This window comes from Scyliorhinus torazame, chromosome 20, assembly GCF_047496885.1.
Source record: "Scyliorhinus torazame isolate Kashiwa2021f chromosome 20, sScyTor2.1, whole genome shotgun sequence".
Lineage (NCBI taxonomy): Eukaryota > Metazoa > Chordata > Chondrichthyes > Carcharhiniformes > Scyliorhinidae > Scyliorhinus > Scyliorhinus torazame.
In genome coordinates this window covers 75,925,933-75,935,459 of record NC_092726.1, presented here as the reverse complement: position 1 = coordinate 75,935,459, position 9,527 = coordinate 75,925,933, and positions in this window count along the sequence as shown.

The following is a 9,527-nucleotide window of genomic DNA, read 5'->3' as shown; positions in this document are numbered from 1 at the left end:
TCAACTTTTCCTTAAAAGACTCTCACATTTCAAATGTGGGTTTACCCTTAAACAGCTGTACCCAATCCACATTCCGTAGCACCTGCCGAATTTTGGTATACTTGGCCTTTCCCCAATTTAGCACTCTTCCTTTAGGACCATTCTCGTCTTTGTCCATGAGTATTCTAAAACTTACGGAATTGTGATCGCTCTTCCCAAATTAATCACCGACTGAAACTTTAACCACCTGGCCGGGATCATTCCCCAATACCAGGTCCAGAATGGCCCCTTCCCGAGTTGGACTATTTACATACTGCTCTAAAAAAACTCTCCTGGATGATCCTTACAAATTCTGCTCCATCTACGCCTCCAACACTGCATGAGTCCCATTCAATGTTGGGAAATTAAAATCTCCCATCACGATCACCATATTGCTCCTACATTTTTCGATAATCTGTCTACATATTTGTACCTCTACTTCACGCTCGCTTTTGGGAGGCCTGTAGTAAAGCCCCAACAATGTTACTGCACCCTTCCTATTTCTCAGCTCTACCCATATTGCTCGAATCCTCCATCGTGCCCTCCTTAATCACAGCTGTGATATCATCTCTGACCAGTAATCCCACTCCTCAATCCCTTTTACCTCCCTCTCAATCCCTCCTGTGTTATGGGAACGACGTTATCAGAACCCCAAAATGTATCGTGGAGTTCAACCAACCTCTCCCTTTAATATATTGTTGCTTTTGAAGAACACGGCTTTGTCTCCCGGTGTGGTATTACAATTATGGACACGTGGGTTTTTAAATACAAAACAATGTTTATTCCATGAATTGAACTTAATCTTTTTAAATAAACATTGGATCCCGTAACACCCCTTACTTCAAAGACAACCCCGAAAATAATACAACACTAAATAACGCCTCAAAATGTTCCTTCAAACCTCCAAAAGACTTAACACCTTTAAACAGAAACACATCAGGTTAAAGGCATTACTATTGTGTGTTTAAATGACCCAAACGATTCAGAGATAGTCTTTCTTGGCAGAGATCACCGCAGATCTAGCTCGCTGCAAACACAGACACACCCAAGCTCTTTTCCTCAAAACTGAAACTAAACACTGCAAAATGGCTGAGCTCCACCCACACTCTGACACCACTTGAGTAATATGAGCTGCTCCATTTCTTAAAGGTACATTGCTTAAACATCCGTTTCTGAAAGGTACTCTCGGATGGCACATTCCCCCCAAGAAAATAAAAATAAACCTTCAACTTCAAGATGGTTAAATTTTTCACTTTTGCACCATCTACTAAGAAATGTACACAGGAAATATACTTCTTCGTTTCACAAAAAAAAATCACACGCAAACAGGTATAATAATATCGTCCATCTTTCCCGTTCTTCTTCCTCCAACCGTAATCCTTCTGGATTGACAATCTCTTTGAACAAGGAAGTCAATGCACGATCCATCCATTCCTCTACGCCTCGGCAATTCTCTTTAAAATTAGATACTTCAGTTCACTCTGATCACAGAGTCCCTGCAATTCTCCAATCCAGGAGCATCGGTTAGCATAGCTTTCAGGCAGTCACATGCCTGTTGAAAGTCCGCTGTCCATTGACATTTTGACGTTTCTTTAGCAAGTCCCTCAGTGGAGTAATCACGCCACAAAACTTTTGCACAAAGGTTCGATCAAATCCACTCATGCTAAGAAATCGCATTATTCCCCTTCGTCTTGAGGGTATCGGAAACTCCTCAAGGAAAGTGATTCGTGCTTCTCCAAATTCACTTTCGGCTAGGTTCAATACCAAACCCGCCTCCTGAAGTCGATCGAAGAACGCCATACGATGTTTTAAATGTTCGTTCCACGTCTGGAAGTTGGAAATAAAAGCAGATTGTCCCACTTTCTCCATGCAATCCTTCAAACGTGGGACAAGGTAAGAGTCCGTTCTTGTAACTGCATTCACCTTTCTATAGTCCACACACAACCGTTGGGTACCGTCTGGTTTAGGGACAATCACTATGGGTGAGCTCCATTGGCTGCAACACACTTCAATTATGCCATTTTTCAGCATAATCTCAATCTCTCTGGTAACCTGTGCCAATTTTAAAGTATTAAGTCTATACGAATGTTGTTTGATAGGAACAGCATTTCCCACATCTACATCATGTATAGCCATTTTAGTACTTCCCAATTTATCTCTACAAACTTGCCCATGTGATATCAATAACTCTTTCAGGCCAGTTCATTTTTCCTCTGGAAGGTAACTTAACAATTCATCCCAATTTTTAAGAACATCCTCAGTTTCCAATTTCATTTGAGCTATGTCAAATTCAAAGTCATCTGGATGTGGTTCGTCACTTTGAGTTAGAATCATTAAAATTTCATTTTTCTCTCCTTCCCTTTCAAAGTGTACCTTTTAAGCATATTAACATGACACACTCGGTGAGTCTTCCTTCTATATGGTGTTTTTACCACATAATTCACCTCACTTAATTCCCTTTCAAGCTGATACGGTCCACAAAACCTATATTTGAAAGGCTCACCTACCACTGGTAAAAACACTAAAACGTTATCCCCACTGACAAAACTACGAACTTTGGTGTTCCTGTCTGCTACCCGTTTCATCACTTTTTGTGCAACTTTCAAATGTTGTCCAGCCAATTCACCTGCTCTATGTAATCGTTCCCTAAAATTTGACACGTAATCCAATAGTTTAATTTCTGATTTCTCACCCACCAATTTTTCCTTAATCAATTTAAGTGGTCCTCTTACCTCAAGACCAAAAATTAGTTCAAAAGGACTACATTTGGTAAACTCATTAGGTGCATCCCTAATTGCAAACAATACGAATGGAATTCCTTTATCCCTATCCCCTGGATAATCTTGACAATACGCCGTCAACATTGTTTTAATGTCTGATGCCATCTTTCTAACGCTCCCTGCGATTCTGGATGGTACGCAGTTGATTTAAATTGTTTTATTCCTAAGCTATCCATAACTTCTTTGAATAACTTTGAAGTAAAATTCGATCCTTGATCTGATTGAATTTCTGTGGGTAGTTCATATCTAGTAAATAATTTAAGTAACTCCTCCACAATCCTTTTTGCTGTAATATTAGGTAATGGAATGGCCTCTGGAAACCTAGTAGGCACATTCATTTTAATCAAAAGATATTGATTCCCACTTTTTGTTTTAGTAAGCGGTCCTAAACAATCGAGTAGGACCCTTGCAAAAAGTTCCTCAAATGCTCGGATGGGTATTCAGGGCGCTGGTTTTATCACTGCTTGAGGTTTCCCTATCACTTGACGTGTGTCACTTGATTGACAAGTTTTCCTGATTCCCAAATGACCTCCCACTGGTACCTCATGTGCGACTCGCAACACCTCCTTTCTATACCCTACCGGCAATACTACTTGATGAACTTCTGCCCACTATTCATCCGCCTGCATATGTACAGGCCTCCATTTTCTCATCAAGACATCAATTTTACGGTAATGACACTGCTGTTTACTCTCAGATTTCTCTTCCGTATATTCTTTCTGATATATCCGTTTTATTTCTACATTTTTCTGTTGTGACTGCGCCTTTTTTCCTGAACTAAAAATATCCGCCTCATCCTCCATCTGTCCTTATTCGTTTTCAACCATCTGATCAAAAATCGTTTCTGATAATTGCACTTCAACTTCACCTTCACTCTTTGATTTATCCCCTTGTCTTAACCTGTGACTTTGTGACATTGTTAGTACACAATCTAAAAAAATCCCAGGATATTTGTCCTTCAACACTTCAGTTGTCTGATTTTCCACTGGCTTATCAACCACAGTAGGCATCACTCCCACCTGCGATCCAGCTATATCATTACCAAAGATAAACTGTATTCCTGGACAAGATAGTTTCTCTATTCCTCCTGCTACCACTTCACCACTCTTCACTGGACTTTCCAACCTTACCTTATATAATGGAACGCTACTCCTCTCACCCTGAATTCTACATGTCACCTCCTTTTCAGACAACATTCTTCCCAAACTACATAATTCCTCATTTCTTACCATTAAAGATTGACTAGCCCCTGTATCTCCTAAAATTGTGACTTCTTTACCTGCTCCTCCTGATGCACATGACTAAACTTTACCCACTTAAGTCAATTCTTTAAAGACATCTGGCAACTTCTTAACAATTAGTTCTTGAACAGGCTGTACAATCGTTTGCACCTCCTTCGCTTCCCTTGAGATTTCCTTTACCACTCCAACAGATACCACTGGCTTATCCTGTTTTACCACATCAACCTTCACAGTGCTTTTCTTCAACTACTAACACTGTGACTTTACATGGCCTAGTTTATTTCGAAACCATTGTCTGTAAGCTTCAGGCACTAGCTCATATGCACTTAAGCTGGATTTCTTCACCTCCTCATACATTCCAGATACCTCCTCCGGTCGTCATGCAAACACTTCACAAGCTCTATCTACCAGCTTTGTTTGAATCAGTAACACCCACATGTCCTGTGGCCATTTCATTTGTTTAGCTACCTTCTGAAATGAAATGAAAAAGGCTTCCACTTCCTTCTCGTCAAACTCTGGCAATGCTTGGATATATTTAAATAGATTCCCACCAAGCCTTCGACTATGACGCTCCTTCTCACTATCCTCATCACTATCATCCAACTGTACGTTTCCCCTTTATGTCTGCCAATTTTAATTGACTTTCATGTTTCATGGCCATTTTCTGAAGTTCAAACTCCCTCTCTTTATCTTTTTCCATGTCCTCTATCTCCCTTTCTTGTTATTTTTGTTCTTCTCGGGCTATTCGTTCTTTGCTCCTTTATCATAGAATCATATAAGTTTACAGCATGGAAACAGGCCCTTCGCCCAACCAGTCCATGCCGCCCAGTTTTTACCATTAAGCTAGTCCCAGTTGCCCGCACTTGGCCCATAACCCTCTATACCCATCTTACCCATGTAACTATCTAAATGCTTTTTAAAAGACACAATTGTACCCGCCTCTACTACTACCTCTGGCAGCACATTCCAGACACTCACTACCCTCTCAGTGAAGAAATTGCCCCTCTGGGCCCTTCTGAATCTCTCCCCTCTCACCTTAAACCTATGCCCTCTAGTTTTAGACTCCCCTACCTTTGGGAAACTATGTTGACTATCTACCTTATCTATGCCCCTCATTATTTTATAGACCTCTATAAGTTCACCCCTAAGCCTCCTACGCTCCAGGGAAAAAAGTCCCAGTCTATCCAGCCTCTCCTTATAACTCAAACCATCAAGTCCCGGCAACATCCTAGTAAATCTTTTCTGCACTCTTTCTAGTTTAATAATATCCTTTCTATAATAGGGTGACCAGAACTGCACACAGTATTCCAAGTGTGGCCGTACCAATGTCTTGTACAACTTCAACAAGACGTCCCAACTCCTGTATTCAATGTTCTGACCAATGAAACCAAGCATGCCGAATACCTTCTTCACCACCCTGTCCACCTGCGACTCCACCTTCAAGGAGCTATGAACCTGTACTCCTAGATTTCTTTGTTCTATAACTCTCCCCAACGCCATACCATTAACTGAGTAGGTCCTGGCCTGATTCGATCTGCCAAAATGCATCACCTCACATTTATCTAAATTAAACTCCACCTGCCATTCGTCGGCCCACTGGCCTAATTGATCAAGATCTCGTTGCAATCCTAGATAACCTTCTTCACTATCCACTGTGCCACCAATCTTGGTGTCATCTGCAAACTTACTAACCATGCCTCCTAAATTCTCATCCAAATCACTAATATAAATCACAAATAACAGTGGACCCAGCACCGATCCCTGAGGCACACCACTGGTCACAGGCCTCCAGTTTGAAAAACAACCCTCTACAACCACCCTCTGTCTTCTGTCGTCCAGCAAATTTTGAATCCAATTGGCAACCTCACCCTGGATCCCGTGAGGTTTAACCTTCTGCAACAATCTACCATGCGGTACCTTGTCAAAGGCTTTGCTAAAGTCCATGTAGACAACGTCTACTGCACTGCCCTCATCTGCCTTCTTGGTCACCCCCTCAAAAAACTCAATCAAATTTGTGAGACATGATTTTCCACGCACAAAGCCATGCTGACTTCCCCGAATCAGTCCTTGCCTCTCTAAATGCTTGTAGATCCTTACTCACAGAATACCTTCTAGCAACTTACCTACTACAGACGTTAGGCTCACCGGTCTGTAGTTCCCAGGCTCTTCCCTGCTGCCCTTTTAAACAAGGGCACAGCATTCGCTACTCTCCAATCTTCAGGCACCTCACCTGTGGCTGCCGATGATTCAAATATCTCTGTTAGGGGACCCGCAATTTCCTCCCTAGCCTCCCACGACATCCTGGGATACATTTCATCAGGTCCCGGGGATTTATCTACCTTGATGCGCTTTAAGACTTCCAGCACCTCCTCCTCTGTAATATGCACACTTTTCAATACATCACTATTTATTTCCCTGAGTGTCCTAACATCCATGCTTTTCTCCACCGTGAATACCGATGAGAAATATTCATTCAGGATCTCACCCAACTCTTGTGGCTCTGCACATCGATGTCCTTGTTGATCCTTAAGAGGCCCTACTCTGTCCATAGTTACTCTTTTTCCCTTTATGTGTCTTTGGAAGCTCTTTGGATTCTCCTTTGCATTATTTGCCAAAGCAATTTCATGTCCCCTTATTGCCCTCCTGATTTCCCTCTTAACTCTATTTCGACAATCTCTATACTCTTCAAGGGATCCACTTGATCCCAGTTGTTTATGTACGTCATATTCCTCCTTCTTCTTTTTGACCAGAGTCTCAATATCTCGAGTCATCCAGGGTCCCCTACTTCTACCAGCCTTGCCCTTCACTCTAAAGGGAATGTGCTTACCCTGAACCCTGGTTAACACATTTTTAAAACCCTCCCATTTACCAGCCGTCCCTTTGCCTGCCAACAGTCTCCCCCAATCTACCTCTGAAAGTTCCTGTCTGATACCATCAAAATTGGCCTTGCCCCAATTAAGAATTTTAACTCTTGGTCCAGACCTATCATTCTCCATAGCTATCTTAAAACTAATGGAGTTATGGTCACTTGTCCCAAAGTGATCCCTCACTAACACTTCTGTCACTTGCCCGTCCTTATTTCCCAATACGAGGTCAAGTTTTGCCCCCTCTCTAGTCGGTCCATCCACATGCTGAATGAGAAATTCCTCCTGAATACACTCAACAAATTTCCAAGCCCCTACTGCTATGGCAGTCCCAGTCAATGTTGGGAAAGTTAAAGTCCCCTACTATTACCACCCTATTTTTCTTGCAGCTATCTGTAATCTCCTTACATATTTGCTCCTCAATTTCCCGCTGACTATTTGGGGGCCTGTAGTACAGTCCTATCAAGGTGATCTCTCCCTTCTTATTTTTCAGTTCCACCCATATAGACTCAGTGGGCGAACCCTCGGATATATCCCCTCTAAGTACTGCCGTGATGTTCTCCCCAATCAAAAACGCCACTCCCCCTCCTCTCTTACCTCCTGTTCTATCCTTTCTATACCATCTGTACCCAGGAACATTGAGCTGCCAGTCCTGCCCCTCCCTTAGCCATGTTTCAGTCATCGCTATAATATCCCAGTCCCATGTGCCCATCCATGCCCTGAGTTCATCCGCTTTGCCCGTCAGTCCCCTTGCATTGAAATAAATGCAGTTTAATGTAGACTTTCCTTGCTCTCTGCCCTGCTTTCTCTAGTCATGCTTTACACACTCTCCCTTCCCGCCTTTTGTTTCCGTCCCGACTGACTTCCTACATCGGTTCCCATCCCCCTGCCACATTAGTTTAAACCCTCCCAAACTGCACTAGCAAACACACCCCCGAGAACATTGGTTCCGGTCCCACTCAGATGCAGACCGTCCAATTTGTGCAGGTCCCACCTCCCCCAGAACCGGTTCCAATGTCCCAGGAATTTGAAACCCTCCCTCCTGCACCATCTCTCAAGCCACGTATTCATCCTAGCTATCCTGTCATTCCTACTCTGTCTATCACGTGGCACTGGTAGCAATCCTGAGATTACTACCTTTGAGGTCCTACTTTTTAGTTTAACTCCTAACTCCCTAAATTCAGTTTGTAGGACCTCATCCCGTTTTTTTACCTATATCGTTGGTGCCTATATGCACCACGACAGCTGGCTGTTCACCCTCTCCCTCCAGAATGCCCTGCAGCCGCTCCGAGACATCATTGACCCTTGCACCAGGGAGGCAACATACCAACCTGGATTCTCGTTTGCGTCCGCAGAAACGCCTGTCTATTCCCCTTCCAATTGGATCCCCTGTCACTATAGCTCTGCCACTCTTTTTCCCGCCCTTCTGTGCAGCAGAGCCAGCCACTGTGCCATGAACCTGGCTGCTGACAGGTTCTCTCTCCTTTGCATTTTCCTCTGTCTCTGTCGTTCTTTTACCTTTCTCTCTCTCTTTATTTCTTTTTCCTCTCTCTCTCTCTCTCTCTCTCTCTCTCTCTCTCTCTCTCTCTCTTTCTCACTCTTTCGTATTCAAGCCGCTTTAATTCTTTCTCATTTTCCATTTGTTGAATTTGCAACTGCATTTTTGCCGTTTCCAATGAGTCAAACTCTATCTCAGGCAACTTTAAATGCTTAACCACCGCCATAATTACCTCATCTTTTCGCACTTTGTCAGGTAATGTTAACTACAATGTTTTTGCCAAATCTAACAGTCTGCTTTTCGTCTCTGGCCGTAAGGTACTGCGCATCACATTCTCCACCCCCAAACACTTCTGAGCCTCTGAAAGAGCCATTGTTCACAACACTCTCCCCACATAAACTAAAATACAACACAGGAAAAGCAGTAATCCTTCACTGTCTTTAAGTTCACAAAAACTAATCCAATAGATAGACCTTTATCCCCCTCGAGCCCACAATTGTTATGGGAGAGGTGTTTCCAGAACTCCAAAATGTATCGTGGAGTTCAACCAACCTCTCCCTTTAATATATTGTTGCTTTTGAAGCACACGGCTTGGTCTACAGGTGTGGTATTACAATTATGGATACGTGGGTTTTTAAATACAAAACAATGCTTATTCCATGAATTCAACTTAACCTTTTTAAATAAACATTCGATCCCGTAACACCCCTTACTTCAAAGATAGCCCCGAGAATAATACAACACTAAATAATCCCTCAAAATGTTCCGTCAAACCTCCAAAAGACTTAACACCTTTAAACAGAAACACATCAGGTTCAAGACATTACTATTATGAGATAAAATCACACAAATGATTCAGAGATAGTCTTTCTTGGCAGAGATCACCGCTGATCCAGCTCACCGCAAAACACAGACACACCCAAGCTCTTTTCCTCAAAACTGAAACTTAAAACTGCAAAGTGGCTGAGCTAAAGCCCAGCTCTACCCACATTCTGACATCCCTTCAGTAATATGAGCTGCTCCATTTCTTAAAGGTACATTGCTTAAACATCCATTTCTTAAAGGTACTCTCACATGACACCTGAAGCATTGATATCCTGGGATATTTAGTTGCCGATCTTGCCCT